Source organism: Melanerpes formicivorus, unplaced genomic scaffold (genome assembly GCF_026170545.1).
Source record: "Melanerpes formicivorus ecotype bairdi unplaced genomic scaffold, bMelFor1.0.p_v2 SCAF_42, whole genome shotgun sequence".
NCBI classification, from domain to species: Eukaryota; Metazoa; Chordata; class Aves; order Piciformes; family Picidae; genus Melanerpes; species Melanerpes formicivorus.
Genome location: NW_027142394.1, coordinates 5,001,247 through 5,018,008, shown reverse-complemented (window position 1 = coordinate 5,018,008; position 16,762 = coordinate 5,001,247). Strand labels below are relative to the sequence as shown.

Here is a 16,762-nt window from a genome sequence, read left to right as displayed (position 1 = left end):
GTAGTTACTCATGTCCTGAGATCTGCCCTGAAGAGCTGTCATGGACCAAAATCCAAGACCCTCCATTTTCTAAAGCCCACAGCATGACAGCACCACGGGTCTCAAGCCCCACTGCTGCAGGGTCAGCTGCTTCTCCATTTGGGGAGAACATAAGGGCACTGGTACACAAGCCCAGTAAAAAGATAAAGACACATTAGGTGGAAACAGAAAACCACCTGCACTGAATTTGGTGCTTTAAAGTCAGCAGCTTAAAAGGTATTTCTATTGTTCCCTTCTCTTACTAGAGCAAGATCCAAGATGACTGTGAGACTGAACAAGTCTCACATAAGGCAAGCTCTGCAGGAGCACCTCCTTGAGTAACATCCATCTCCCTTTGCAGACCCTCCTTGTTGCCTACACAACAGTCCTGGGAATCCATAGGTCAGAGAGAGGCAAACCCTGGATAGTGGCCAAACAAGACAACTATTTCCTAGCACAAGCTGCTTCCATCCTTACTCTCCAGCTCGAGGAGGAGAAGGGAAGAGGGAAAAGCCCAGACGTTGGAAGCTGCCCAAGGCAAATGGACACTGCTGCTTCACATGACAAAGAGCACTTGCACCACCAAAGTCATCCTCCCTCCTTTCTCTAGGACACTTTGCCCTGCTAGCAGCCAAGTAAAGCAGCAGCAGGTAACAGGAGGAAATGTTCATGTTCTGACAGATGTGCAAAACATCACAGGATAAGCCCTTCCAAATCCTAAGGAATACTCTTCTTTTCTCCTTGAGCCTGTCTAAAGCCTGATATTTCAGTGTTTTGTACTCAGAGGTGGTTTTGAGTCTTAACGTTTTCAGGATTAATTGCATTCCCCATGTCTATCAGAAGAGATTTCTTGGAGAAATAAATTAAGCCAATAAATTGATATACTGCTTTAATTCTGTTTGAACAGAAGAGGCAAGAAAGCAGAGAGAGCCTGGGCTATTTTCCACGTAAAACAAATAGAAAGACAACTCAGGGAACAAAGGATGCAAATGGGTGTAAATCAAGCTTCTCGCAGCTTGCAGACAGAGGCATCATCAGTGCTGGACAAAAGCACTAATCCTAGGCTAGCCCAGTGCCACCTTTCCTCTTTAACCCTTGCGAGGCAGTGTAATTGAGAGGCAAAAACAAAGAAAAGGAACAACAAAAGTACAGAATGACCCAGAGACAAAACGCACCGCAGGAAGGTGGCATTCCCCCTCCCACATCGAGGCACCCTGAGGCCAGCAAGCTCAGGACACACGACAATTAAGAAGGCGTGGGAGACAGAAGGCTGTGGGAAGGCAAGTCATAAGGCTGGTCCTTGTGCTCGCCAAGGAAAATGTCATTTACTGTTTGCCACAGAGTTGGGATGCTGGTCAAGTGTCAGCATGGTGGGGGGGCAGAAAGAGGCAGCACAGAAAGAAGAGGTGGGCAGACGCCTGTGGGGTTTGACATGAGAAGGAAAAAAAATGAGGAGGAAAGAAAGAAAGGAAAAGAAACCCAAACAGAAAAGCATCTTACAAACCTGTTCACTCCAAGCCTCACATTCATAACTGCTTCCAAAGGAAGCCTGTGCAAAAAGCCAAAGCAAACATTCTTAATTCTTTTTGAACCCATCAGACACTATAGACAAAAAAATATAGAGGGGGGGGGAAAGTGCATTTTATGGTTTGAGGGCACAACCTTTTAATTATGTTTTTGCATTGTCATGTCCAAGACCTTTTTTTTTCTTCTCAAAAATTAATATTTCCTCAAGCAATGCAACTATTTGTCTTGGATGCACATGAATTGAACCGCGATCTGCCTGCGCGGGGAGAGGCGCAGAGGAGTTAGACCGTGACACCTAGGGGAATTCAGAACGCATTGCAGTGAGCTCCTCGGCGTTTGCCTCCTGCCTCCCCAGCTGAGATTCCCCCAGCTCTCTTCCCAGCTTCCAGCTGTTGTTTTGCAGAGGCCATACGTGCATGCTCACAGAGGGAGGCACCAGGAAAAAGAACAAGTGCAGGTAATGGGGAAAGCAAGGAGAAACTGAAGCGACTAAAATCAAAGCTCACAGGATGTTAGGGGTTGGAAGACACCTCTGAAGATAGAATCATAGAATCAATAAGGTTGGAAAAGACCTCAAAGATCATCAAGTCCAACCTGTCACCCAACACCTCATGACTACTAAACCATGGCACCATGTGCCACGTCCAATCCCCTCTTGAACACCTCCAGGGATGGCAACTCCACCACCTCCCTGGGCCACACATTCCAATGGCCAGCAATTCTCTCTGTGAAGACCTTTCTCCTCACCTCCAGCCTAAACTTCCCCTGGCATGGTTGGAGACTGTGCCATCGAGTCCAACCCCCCTGTCAGAGCAGGACCGTAAAACCCAGCAGAGGTCACACAGGAATGTGTCCAGGGGGGTCTTGAAAGTCTCTAGAGAAGGAGACTCCACAACCTCTCTGGGCAGCCTGTTCCAGTGCTCTGTGACCCTCACAGTGAAGAAGTTCCTCCTCATGTTGAGGTGGAACCTCCTGTGCGGTAGTTTATATCCATTGCCCCTTGTCCTATCACAGGGTGCAGCTGAGCAGAGCCTGTCCCCTCCCTCTTGACCTCCAGCCCTCAGATATTTAGAAGCATTTAATAAATCCTCTCTCAGTCTTCTCCAGGTGTCTCAGCTTTGTCTCTCTGCTGCAGCCTAATGAAACTATTGTCTCATCCAAGCCCAGCAAGCATTCTGGCACACAATCACTTCTCACTTCCCTGCAATGAGCACATCCTCATGGCCACAAAGCTAAGGAAGATGTCAGTCAACTGCTTTTGCCACTAAGGACTTGTACCTGCAGCAAAATCATAAAGTAGTGATTTACAAATGATGCTTAAATTAAAATGTATTGACCCATTGCAAGAAAATTCAGGCCTGCTTTGGAAAAGACATTATATCAGTGGTAACTGGGGCTCCACAAATAATCACAGCTAGTGTACAGGCACCTTCCCCCTTCAAATCTTACAGACTTAGCAGCTGGCCAACCAATCATACAGTAACTTCCAAAGTAACTGCAATAACAGAAACAAAAACACCAGAGTGCATTTGTACTTGATGGAATGAGGTGGGGGTGAAGTACCAAGAGTACACTGAAGCAGGAATGTTACCATAATTAATCTCCTTATTATAGAATGGCTCAGGTTGGAAGAGACTTTAGAGATCATCTACTCCAAGCTCCCTGCCATGGGCAGAGGCACTTCACAACTAGACTGAGCTGCTCAAAGCCTCATCCAACCCGGCCTTGAACACCTCCATGGGGAGGCATCCATAACCTCTCTGGGCAATCCATTCCAGAGTCTCACCACCCTCATCATACTGAAGAACTTCTTCCTAAAATCCACTCTAAACCTACTCTCCCTCAGCTTAAATCCATTCCCCTTTGTCCTATTGCTAGACACCCTTGACACCTTTCAAGCTAAAACATCCAAAAATGCTTCCTGCACAATTTGCACAACTTATCTCCAAAATGAACCCGGTTGGGAGTGAGTGCTGATAAACAGCTACTTCATCAAACATTGTGTTCCAGGAGGGAAAGTCCTGGCTTGGCCACTCTGGGTGAATTCTGACACCTGCAAAGATTTTAATGAGATCCTTTTGGGCAATGCCAGCCAGGCAGCCAAGACTGGGTTTAGTCATGGATGAAGTTTCCACATAGAGTGAGACTCACAGGACTTGAATGTCCTGCTGTGGAAGGGTGAAAGCTTCCCCCTTGTGACCTCAACATCCCTTCTCTGTTGACTAAGCTGAATTTCAGCTGTGCCTTACAACTCCCCATCCCCAGGTGTTGCAACCAGGGAGAGAACATCCTCTCTGATGATAAGAGTATTATTTGCAGATCCTTTAGATTTCAGAGGTTTGCCTGGAAAGTGTTGTAGCACAGACTCAAAGTGGTTTGCTCTTAGAGGAGGAGGAGCAGGAAGCAGAAAGATGAAATGTGTTCCAATCAATCTCAACATTTTGAAATCCATAAGGCATAAGTTTACCAGAGACGTGCAGGAGGCTTCCCATTGCATCACCTGCCTCTACTGCTGCAAGTCCTTCACTTACTCCCTCCAGAAGGCCATATCCAGACACAACAAAAGGGTGCACTGCACAAGGTCCTCAGCCCCCACAGCAGCCAGTTCACAAGAGAAGCAGTGTGATTTACTATTTCAGAAGAAAAAGAAGATAGTGTCACTCTGAGGTTCTCTTTGGAAACCACTGATGCCATTATCACCTCTGTAACCCCACCAAAATTTAACAAAGTAGCAGATTTGCTCAGTCACACTCTTATTTACAAGCTTACACTACACAAATAAAAGGTCCAAGAAAAACAAACCAAAACAAACTAAAGAAAACAAACAAAACCCCAGACAACTCTTCAGGCAAACTGGAAATAGCCAGGCCAACAGTTTGGGGTTTTTTTCCCCCTCTGGAGTTCACTGTGCACAGGACATCACCTGTTCATTTCACTGCAGCAGCAAAAGCTCAACTCAACCCTGAGCACACAAACCATGTGGCATCCTGGCTACACTTACCATTATCACAGTGAGGGAGAGAGTTGGTCTTGACACACCGCTGAGAAAGGAGGCAGCTCCAATGGCAGCAGAGAGACCTGGATCAATCCATGCTCTGTATTCATTAGCTTGAACACCAACAATGGAACTGAGGATCAAGCCAGTGGTCCTGCCATGCAAAGCCCCTCTGTACCTGTATGCATGAAGAAGAGGATCAGTCCTCTTGCCAATGACAGTGTTTGCTAGAAATGCTTCTAATGCTTCTGCTGATTCCAGATTAGTTTTGCCAACTTCTGTAGCAACATCTCTCCCAAGAAAAGCTCTAGCATCCCTCCTTAGCATAAGCATTTATTTAGTGCCAATCACTAGCATGAAACTGCCAGATTTACCATGTCTGTCTTAATGTCCTTCAAAGAATGAGCCTTACTGGAAATATAGGTCACACTGGGACACTTCAGGTAAAAATCCTGCACCTCCAGAGCTCCAGCCTTACATAATGTCTTCAAATTAAGTCTGTGCCCTGTAAACCTGGCAAGTAAAATGTTACAGCTGTGTTATAAATGGGGAGAATGAAGTATCAATGACCTGCCCAAAGGTAACCAGGAATGATGCTGTGAAGAGAACCTAGGAGTCCTCAAACTAGCCACATGTTACAAAGCCAAAATGTAGCAGATTTGGGGATGTAATTGCTGGTGTGACACACAGCATTCCTTGTACAAGGAATTAAATAGTCTCCAGCATCAGCCAATGAACTGGATTTGCACAGACATTCACCTTCCAGAAATGGTGAATTATACAATAGCCACAGATATGAAGGATATTAGCCAATTTGGGGAGCATCATCTTGCACCATTGCACATTTCCCCCCCAGTTTATTCATTTTATTGATGGATGTAGTTCTAGAATGGCTACAAAAATCAGGTCACTGGGGCAAAACCCTTGGGTGCTGACTGATGGACTTGCCTACCAAGATCTGTTCAGCCATGTATGCCATGTTGCAGCAAAAACCTGCATATTAAACACTGATTTAGACAGCAGTTTGGGAGGGGGAGGAGGTCAATATTCTGGGGCAGGGCAAAGGCAGAAGGTTGTACACACAACTAATTTCTTTTCAGAGTATCACAGTATCACTAAGGTTGGAAGAGACCTCAAAGATCATCGAGTCCAACCTGTCTCCACAGACCTCATGACTAGACCATGGCACCAAGTGCCACATCCAATCTCATCTTGAACACCTCCAGGGACAGCGACTCCACCACCTCCCTGGGCAGCACATTCCAATGACAAATGACTCTCTCAGTGAAGAACTTTATCCTCACCTCGAGCTTAAACTTCCCCTGGCACAGCTTGAGACTGTGTCCTCTTGTTCTGGTATTTTCAGTGTTTGAATTACCTCATGTGAATACTCACTCTCCACCCATGATTTCTTGCTTGCTGAACACTGAACTCTCCACATGACTGCAAGAACTTTGTTCTAGTCTACAACAGCTTGCTGAAACATACAACAGAAGACACAACTGCAGTCTCCTCCAAAGTCTAGGGTGTTGAAGTTCAAGATGAAGATTCAGGCTATTATGTGCATAAGAAAGAGATGAAAACCCTGGACCTGAATCACTTGTTTCTACAGTAAATGAGATGGAGCCAGCAGCAGAGGCTCTCTCTGGGCCCGTCAAAGGATTCAAATGATCTACACTTGGAATGTACACAGTTTTGGCTATGGTTCTTTCACAGTTATTCTCAGATGATTTTTCTTCACTCTTTTCCTCAATTTTAGTATCTCTTTCCAAGCAAACCATCCCGTTCCACCTACAAAACCTCTTTCAAGCAATCATAACTTTGCTATTGCCAAGTTTTCAACTTGCAATTCAGACTGTTGCTACTCAACACAAGCCTTTTGTACAGGGAGCTCAAACCAAGACTCATGAAGCTTACAGTCCAGGAATAACCAGGCCACTGGCAGCAGCAGAACCTGCTGTCCAGGATGGGCGTCGCAGAGGGATGCGGATCCAAACTCCTCATGAGTGATCTCTTGCTTCCCATTTTCAACTGGAAGAACAGCAGCTGCAACACAGAGAATAGAATAGAATAGAACAGAACAGAATAGAACAGAACAGAATAGAACAGAACAGAACAGACCAGAAAAGGCCTATGAGATCATTGCGTCCAACCTATCACCCAACATCATCTAATCAACTAAACCATAGCACCAAGCACCCCATCCAGACTCTTCCTAAACACCTCCAGGGATGGTGACTCCACTACCTCCACCAGGCAGCCCATTCCAGTGGCCAATCACTCTTTCTATGAAGTACTTCTGCCTAACCTCCAGCCTACACCACCCCTGGTGCAGCTTGAGACTGTGTCCTCTTGCTCTGGTTGCCTGGGAGAAGAGACCAACATCCATCTGGCTACAAACCTCCCTTCAGGGAGCTGTAGAGAGCAATAAGGTCTCCCCTGAGCCTCCTCATCTCTAGGCTAAGCAACCCCAGCTCCCTCAGCCTCTCCTCATAGGGACACAAAGCATTAAAAGACACCTTACACAAATAGTCTGTAGCAGTTTTCATTTTCCTAAGCCTGATAAAAACCAAAACAAACAGCCAAGTACACAGACCAGTGAATTGGAGTTTACATGACAGCTTCAGCATCTGGGGCAAAACAGGGAACCTTTATTCTTTCCAGTCTACCCTGTTAACCTTGACCTAGCCAAGGAGAAACTGCAGCCATTTAAGCCAAAAAAAGGCAACCACCCTACTTCAGCAGAGTTCTTTCAGTATATTCAGTATATTCCTAAGGTTGGAAGGGACCTCAAAGATCCTTTCCTCATTCCTTTCAGACATCACAACTCAGGCACTTTCCCAGCATGTTTGATTCAGATATAGATTTTAGTTCTGCTATATCTCTCAAAAGGGAGCACTACATTTCTTTGAAGAAAACCTACCTCACTTGGGTGTCAGCTCAAGTTGCATGAATTCAGTTTGTTCCCAGGTGTCAATCACTTACTTGGCTTCCCTTACCTTGATTGAAGGGTTGATTAGAGTATCTGACTCCATCTGGACCAATCCATGTGCTTGATGAACAGCTACATGCTGCAATTTCCCTCTTGAACTGATTTATGCTTCAATATTAAAAATGAAATATATATATATATGTAATTTACCTTAGTGCCCATACAGAACATATTTATTTGATATAAATTTTACACCAAAAGCCTGCTTGCCTTTACATCTCCCAATTAAGTTGTTTTATTAACTAATAAATCTAGTTTACTGGACCAGTTTATGAATTATTCTACTAAACTAATAAATCTGGTTTATTAATGCCCATATTCTTCCCCTGCATAAACCTCCTGCTGCTGAAACTCAGAATCTCACAGAATCACAGAAACAAGCAGCACATGACGCTGCCTAAACCAAGAAAACTGGGGCAGGGGTGGAAATAGCTGATTGAAATGCCCAGCCTGGCCTTGACCTCCTTGTCCATACATATCACTGTAACTCTAAAGAACAGGATGAGCAAACCAGACATGTAGCATTGCTGAGTGGGGTAAGCACAGCATCCCAGGCTTGCAGATGCATCTACACTCAGGCAGCTCTGCACAGGAGAGCACCATGGAGAGCTGGAAGGCCTTACAGGTTGCCTCCTCCACAGCAGCACAGGCTGCATATCTAAAAGATGTTTGCCTCATTTGGAAACCACATCCAAAAGATGTTTGCCAAACACATTCTTCAAGCTCTCCTTGCAGTAAGTGCTGCCACCAGGTATTTCAACATCTTGCTACTTAGACTGCCAGTTCTGATGCTGACCATGACCAGCCTTTCTGTACAGCACTACTGTTCCTGGACACTTTCTCAACCTCTCTCATGTGGAGCAGTTGCAGTCTCCAAGCAGGTACAACTTCCTTCTTCCAGCTTGGAAAGCACCCAGCGTGCTTTGGACGTGCACAGTAACATTAAGAACTCTGTTTCTGGGACAAAGAGCAGGAGATCTGTGGTGTTTGACCCACCTGGTCCCTTCTCAGAACTACAAGGAAAACTTAAAATGCAGCCAACATCTAATGCAATAAAATGTCTTCCAGACCCCAGATTGGCAGCCAAAGGCACACAAGACACTTCCCAATCTTGTATTTGCTTATTACATTAATCCAACCACTCCCACAAGAGCATATTCCAATTTCATAATGGCCAATTAAAAAAAGAAGAAAAAAGTTTCTTTCTCCATCCTGCTTTAGAAATCATAAGGCTGTGTAAACCACTTCCAGCAAAGCCCCAAGGTCTTAGCAAGTGCCTTTAGTACCAGTAAAGAAGTGCACACACAAAACCCAGCACATCTCAGAGGCAGTTTGAAGCCAGCAGCAATGCCAAAGTAACAAAGAGAGAGAAACAACAGAAGAAAGGGGGTTTACAATTAAAATAGATGGTTGAGCAAGAAGAACAAAGCAGTGAGAATGGAGATGTAAGGGGTTGTTTACACACAGGGTTTTGTACCACTGACTCCTTCTGTTTGCAATCAGTCTGCTTAGTAGAGACAGATTGCTGCCTGGTGCCAGTGGCTCCTGCATGCTCCAGGAACACATGTGCCCTACAAAGAACTGCTAATGGCAGAAGCCCATCACTTCTTTACCTCCTTCTCCTGCCTGCCCACAGCTTCCTCCTCCTCCTTGCAATATCAAGACTTGCTGGGAGTGCTACAAAACACTACCAAAAGCATTTGTCCTGTGTCTATGAATGAGGATAAGCTATGCTAGAAGGGAGCGCTGTCATAAAATCATAGAACTGTAAGGGTTGGAAGGGATCCCAAGGATCATCTCATTCCAACGCCCCTGCCATGGGCAGGGACACCTCACACTAGGTCAGGTTGCTCAGAGCCACATCCAGCCTGGCTGCAAAAACCTCCAGGGATGAGGCTTCCACTGCTTCCACCACCTCCCTGGGCAACCTGTGCCAGTGTCTCACCACCCTTCATGGGGAAGAACTTCTTCCTAACATCCAGTCTGAGTCTACCTGTTTCCAGTTTTGTTCCATTCCCCCTAGTCCTATCATTACCTGACACTCTAAGAAGTCTCTCCCCAGCTTTCTTGTAGCCCCCTTCAGATACTGGAAGGCCACAATAAGTCTCCTCAGAGCTTTCTCTTCTCCAGACCAAACATCTTCAACTCCCTCAGTCTGTCCTTATAGGAGAGGTGCTCAAGCCCTGTCATACCGACATAGCCACATACAGCCCCATCTTGTACTGCCATGGTTTGAAAGACACACTCCAGAGCTGGAGTACCAAAGACAACACTAAATATCTTACCTTTTTATTTTTTTTGATAGAAGTTTTACTAGATATCTTGCAAATGGCAACATTGGCAATTACTAACCTGTTGGATCTCCAAAAATTCCTATTTACCTGCCTCTGGAGCACTAAGAACCATAGAATGGTTTGGGTTAGAAGGGCTGAGATGAGCTAAACCAAAGTCTCACGACTGCAAGCATAATTCCCTTATTTAAATTTCTCAGAAGAGGAGAAGAAGGAACAAGCCTCTTTTCCATGTTCAGACTTGTACCTTATTACACTATCACAGTATCACAGTATAGCTTAGGTTGGAAAGGACCTCGAGGATCATCGAGTCCAACCTATCAACACAGACCCCATGACTAGACCATGGCACCAAGTGCCACGTCCAATCTCCTCTTGAACGCCTCCAGGGTCGATGACTCAACCACCTCCCTGGGCAACCCATTCCAATGCCGAATGACTCGCTCGGTGAAGAACTTCCTCCTCACCTCCCCTGGCGCAGCTTGAGACTGTGTCCTCTTGTTCTGGTGCTGGTTGCCTGGGAGAAGAGGCCAGCCCCTTCCTGGCTACAACCACCTTTCAGGTAGTTGTAGAGGGCAATGAGGTCACCCCTGAGCCTCCTCTTCTCCAGGCTAAACAATCCCAGCTCCCTCAGCCTCTCCTCGTAGGGCTTGTGTTCAAGGCCTCTCCCCAGCCTTGTTGCCCTTCTCTGGACACACTCAAGTGTTTCAATGTCCTTCTTAAACAAGCTTACTAAAGACATCATCACTACCTTCAGCACATGCATGGCCTTGCAAAGCCCAGGACAATCTGGTGCTTCAGACCTCCCCCTTTGCAACAGGATGTACTCTTTATAACTTGCAGCCACACCAAAAGAAAAGCTGGCACTAAGACGACTGAGCCTCCAGGATGGATCAGCATGACTATTTTTGATTCAGGGGCAGACAGAAAAAGCCATGAAATTGTCGTGGTTTCAGATGGTTTTCCTTTAGAGCAAAAATAGGTCTGTTTTGAAAAAGAACACTCTTGCAAGCATTTAGCCCTTAAAATAAAAAAGGATGTCAGGGTGAGGGAAAGAAAGCTTGTCCCTGTGGTGATCCAAGCAGTCATAGTCACCAAATCTTGGTACTACTTGAGTGGCAAAGTTTGCTTTTGTAAAGAGAAGAGCAACAAAGTTGGTGAGGGGTTTGGAACACAGCCCTATGAGGAAAGACTGAGGGAGCTGGGGTTGCTTAGCCTGGAGAAGAAGAGACTCAGGGGTGACCTTATCACTCTCTACAACTACCTGAAGGGAGGTTGTAGCCAGGTGGATGATGGTCTCTTCTCCCAGGCAGCCAGTACCAGAACAAGAGGACACAGTCTCAGGCTGCACCAGGGGAGGTTCAGGTTGGATATTAGGAAGAAGTTCTACACAGAGAGAGTGATTGCCCATTGGAATGGGCTGCCCGGGGAGGTGGTGGAGTCACCACCACTGGAGGTGTTCAGGAGGAGACTTGGTGGGGTACTTGGTGCCATGGGTTAGCTGTTTGGGTGGGTTGGATTGGTTGATGGGTTGGACACGATGATCTTGAAGGTCTCTTCCAACCTGGTTTGGTTTATTCTAAATAAAGGTTTATTCTAAATAAATAATATGTTCTGTACTGTAAAGAATATAACAAACACTGCTGAAGCAGGTACTGCAAGTCAAATGACAGCATCCTTGCTGGAACATGGCCAGAGAAGGGCAACAAAGCTGAGAAGGGGTTTGGAGCACAAGCCCTATGAGGAGAGGCTGAGGGACCTGGGGCTGCCTAGCCTGGAGAAGAGGAGGCTCAGGGGAGACCTTACTGCTCTCTACAACTGCCTGAAGGGAGGTTGTGGACAGGCAGAGGTTGGTCTCTTCTCCCTGGCCACCAGCACCAGAACAAGAGGACACAGTCTCAAGCTGTGCCAGGGGAGGTTTAGGCTGGAGGTTAGGAAGAAATTCTACACAGAGTGATTGGCCATTGGAATGTGCTGCCCAGGGAGGTGGTGGAGTCACCATCCCTGGAGACGTTCAAGAGGGGATTGGACGTGGCACTTGGTGCCACGGCTTAGTCATGAGGTCTGTGGTGACAGGTTGGACTTGATGATCTTTGAGGTCTCTTCCAACCATGCTGACTCTGTGATTCTGCAAAGCAAAACTGGAATTCTGAAGTGGAAAAGTGCCTGTGTGATACATACAGCCACGTTTTACTCCCTTCTCATCCTTTAACTCCCTTTTGTTTCTTTCTTCCTTTCATTTTCTTTGATGTGATGTGATGGCAAATGCCTCTCACAGGGAAAGTTTGAGTGTGATGACATTTCAGCGATTAAAAGATTAAGTGTGATTCTTGTATTTACACATAAATTAATTTCCATCATTCAGCTCTGATGCACTTCAGAATTTTTCCATCCCAAATCCTTCTAACTGGGAGAAGTGGTTGCTAATTGTATTTACATAGTGACTCTCCCCACTTCCATTTCTGAGTTGTTTAGTTTCTCAGCTGGTAGTTTCTCATGACTGGGATGCTTGGAAAGAAACCTGGTAAACGCACTGTGACTGTCATTGTACACACCTGAAAGCATTAAAATAAGGAAACAGATTATCATGAGCTGCAGAAACAGACATAAAAATGAAGGAAAATGTCTAAAATCACTAGTGCCAGCGGTTACCAGAAGGAAATTGTCTCTTTGTCTTGCCTTTAGACCTCAGAGATGTGGCCAGCCAGAGCTCCTAGCAAGCTACCAAGCCTGAGACTGCAACTTGTGGACAGCAAGGACTTGAGATCTGTCTTTCATTAAAGACCTAGTTTTAGAGCTGGTACTTCAAATTGTGCTGTGTGTCAAAACCAATCCACTGTGTCAATTTGAATTGCTTCCTGATTCATGCAAATTTGAAGTCCCTGCTCAGTATGAACCACTAGAGGCTTGATTCCAACTTGCACACACTTTGCTTACAAGGAGGATGTTATGAGTGGACTGATGTCCGGTTAATTACAAAATTACAGAGTGGTTTGGGTTGGAAAGCACCTTTAAAGGTCATCTAGTCCAACCCCCCTGCAGTGAACAAGGACACTTTCCACCGCCCCGTGTTGCTCAAAGCCCCATCCAGGCTGACCTTGAACACTTCCAGGGATCAGCAGCAAGAAGTTCCTAGACACCCTAGCAATACTAAACAGCTATAATACCCAAAGCATACATACAGTAGAGACACTAACATTGCAGTCTGGGTGGGTGAAGACATTTCATCAGGTCCTTCTACTGGATTCCCATCTAATCATTTTGAAGTAAACATGAACAAACCCAAAAATGTCTTGAAATGAAGCGCAGCAGAAGGTGATTTTCACTGCCTGCTTTGCAGGCACCAAAAGCAAAGAAAGTTTTTACACAAGGTGACCTTCTGCATACTTTTCAACATAACCATGTTCAATATGACATAGTTACATTTCATTGTAAATAAATGGCTTTTAGCTGAGTTGAGGTCAATTCAGTCTGGAGAAGAGAAGGCTCTGAGGAGACTTAATTGTGGCCTTGCAGTATCTGAAGGGGACTACAAGAAAGAGGGGGAGGGACTTTTTAGGGTGTCAGGAAATGGAAGAAAACTAGAATAGAATAAATAGAATAATAAACCAGGTTGGAAGAGACCTTCAAGATCATCGTGTCCAACCCATCAACCGATCCAAACTCCCTAAACAACTAACCCATGGCACCAAGCACCCCATCAAGTCTCCTCCTGAACACCTCCAATGACGGCGACTCCACCACCTCCCCAGGCAGCCCATTCCAATGGGCAATCACTCTCTCTGCATGGAACTTCTTCCTAACATCCAACCTGAACCTCCCCTGGTGCAGCCTGAGACTGTCTCCTCTTGTTCTGGTACTGGCTGCCCAGGAGAAGAGATCAACATCTGCCTGTCTACAACTTCCCTTCAGGTAGTTGTAGAGAGTAATAAGGTCACCCCTGAGTCTCCTCTTCTCCAGGCTGAGCAACCCCAGCTCCCTCAGTCTCTCCTCATAGGGCTTGTGTTCCAAATCCCTCACCAACTTTGTTGCCCTTCTCTGGACTCGTTCCACAGTATCACAGTATAACTTAGGTTGGAAAGGACCTCAAGGATCATTGAGTCCAACCTATCAACTCAGACCCCATGACTAGACCATGGCACCAAGTGCCACGTCCAGTCTCCTCTTGAACGCCTCCAGGGACGGTGACTCCACCACCTCCCTGGGCAGCACATTCCAATGATGAATGACTTGCTCGGTGAAAAACTTCCTCCTCACGTTCTGATTCAGATTGGATGTTAGGAAGAAGTTCTTCCCCATGAGGGTGGTGAGAGACTGGCACAGGTTGCCCAGGGCGGTGGTGGAAGCCTCATCCCTGGAGGTTTTTGCAGCCAGGCTGGATGTAGCTCTGATCAACCGATCCAGTGTGAGGTGTCCCTGGCCATCGCAGGGGGCTTGGAACTGGCTGATCCTTGAGGTCCCTTCCAACCCTGACAATTCTGTGATTTCATGATTAGCATTTCTAAATAAGTGGAGGTAATCTTTAAAAAAAAAAAAAAAAAAAAAAAAAAGAAACTCTTTCAGTAAACATCCAGAGAAAAATGAGTGGAACACACAAGGGTAATATTTTCCAAGCACAAGATTTCATGCACTCTGTGGATTGTCACAAAACAGCTCAGGAAGCACATTTATAGAAACCCTCAAGCTGAGACCCAGCTCTGTGTGGTTGCCACTACCCATCAGACAATCATATCTCAAGCCTTCATTTCCCTGTAGCTCAGCAATTATAAGTCTGTGGGTAGAGTGCATCCACAAGAGACAGGTGGAACTGGGAGAAGCTCAGTCTTAAAGCTTAACTGAAATTAACTCTGGGATATTTCAAACCCAGGTCAAGTTTTGCCAAAGCCCCAAAGGGAGCTAGAAGGATAGGGAATGATAGGATAGGGAATGATAGGATAGGACAGGATAGAATAGACCAGACCAGGTTGGAAGAGACCTTCAAGACCATCGTGTCCAACCCATTATCCAACACCACCTAATCAACTAAACCATGCAACCAAGCACCCTATCAAGTCTCCTCCTAAACACCTCCAATGATGGTGACTCCACCACCTCCCTGGTCAGCACATTCCAATGGCCAATCACTCTCTCTGTGAAGAATTTCTTCTCACCTCGAGTCTAAACCTCCCCTGGCACAGCCTGAGACTGTGTCCTCTTGTTCTGGTGCTGGTTGCCTGGGAGAAGAGACCAAGCCCCACCTGGCTACAACCTTCCTTCAGGGAGTTGTAGAGAGCAATAAGGTCTCCCCTGAGCCTCCCCTTCTCCAGGCTAAGCAACCCCAGCTCCCTCAGTCTCTCCTCACAGGGCTGTGTTCCAAACCCCTCACCAACTTTGTTGCCCTTCTCTGGACGCGCTCCAGCAAGTCAACATCTTTCCTAAACTCCCTGCTCCTGCTGGCCACACTGTTCCTGATCCAGGCCAGGATGCAACTGGCCCTCTGGGCTGCCTGGGCACACTGCAGGCTCATGTTCAGCCTACCATCAACCAGTACCCCCAGGTCCCTCTCTGCCTGGCCACTCTGACCCCAGCCTGCAGGCTGCAGCCAGTGGCTACATATTTAAAGCAGTAGCCTATCTTCACAGCTAGCTGGAAAAAACAGTAACCCTCTCATGTGACCTTTAAAAGTCTTGACAGTTTAATATATAAGCCCATACACATATATCCTTAAATTGTCCACCCTGCCCATGGAAACACTGAGCCTTTGGAACAGAGACATTAGTCAACTTGATTAAGAAAGAAAAAAAGAGGGGGGGGGAATAAAAAAGAAAGATAGCTCTGCCAGATTCTTGGCAAAACATTATCTACATTGTGATTTCCTCACAGAGAGCAAGGTGATGAATTGAGAAGCAAGCGCAGGCCAAGGGGCAGAAGGGCACTTAGGAAGAACAGCTTTGCCTAATCTATGGGCTGGAGATTAGATATTCAATTCCAGTCAAAGGAATGGTACCCTGGGTTATGTTGTGGGTGTGGAAGATTCTGCAGTGGGTTCTTTCCAAGTTTAAATGCAGACTGGTTTATACAAGATTATTTTGGGTTAAAGTCACTGTGACATCGTTTCTTTTAGCTGCCTGATTGTGTGAGTTTATGAAGGCACAAACAAAAAAGAGGAGAAGAATTGCCTGGTTCTCACAGATCAAACAGTTTCTTTCTTGCTGGTTTGGGGTTTTTTTTGCCCTTTTTCTTCTTTGCCCTTTTTCTTCTTTGCCAAGTTGTAATTAAATAAGGACTGTGACCTGAGCAGGATCTTCTAGAGCAAATAAAAAGGGGAAAGACAGTTTGAATAAGAGTTCAGGCTATGGAGGTAATGTAAAAAACAAGACAGGATTTGGGGGGAAAAAAAATACAGGGTGAAGAGAAAAACATAGCAGCAGCAAAGCTCCTGTAAGCATCAGAGTCCTGCACAGCATGTGCTGTTCTCCCACTTTCAGGTATGGTCTGGCAAGGTGTTAATGCTCCATGAGCTTTCAGAGCCAGTAAGGCATCCCTCCCAAACACTGTTAAAGGAATTCTGAAGAGGCATTTTCTTTACATCTGGCACTAAATCTTTGCTAGCTGATCTTGACCTTAATCCTATAGCACCTTCTAGCATGCTGGGTCTTGCTGGCCAGTGCTGTGGCTTGCTTTGTTTTCTAAAAAGCAACAAGGAACTGTGTGGGCTTTGATGTGTTTAAGCACTTTGTGCAGGGGTTTTGTAATGTGCCATGAGAAAGCCAAACCTTCGACAGCAGCTTCCCTGCTCTTGGGAAAACACAGAGCTCTGGCTCCAAATTGTCAAAACAATAATTGATACAAACCTGACCTCTCACAAACAGAGGTGCTCTGGAAACCATGGAGCTTATTCAGGACAAATGGGACTCTACTCCTCATCCTGCTGGTTTGAAAACTGGATTCTTGTTAGGC

At 45.9% G+C, this 16,762-nt stretch overlaps 1 pseudogene; it reads right to left on the bottom strand.

Moving 5' to 3' along the window:
- Positions 1–16,762, bottom strand: part of LOC137451325 (chloride channel protein D-like) — a 90,431-nt pseudogene that overhangs the window by 60,486 nt on the left and 13,183 nt on the right.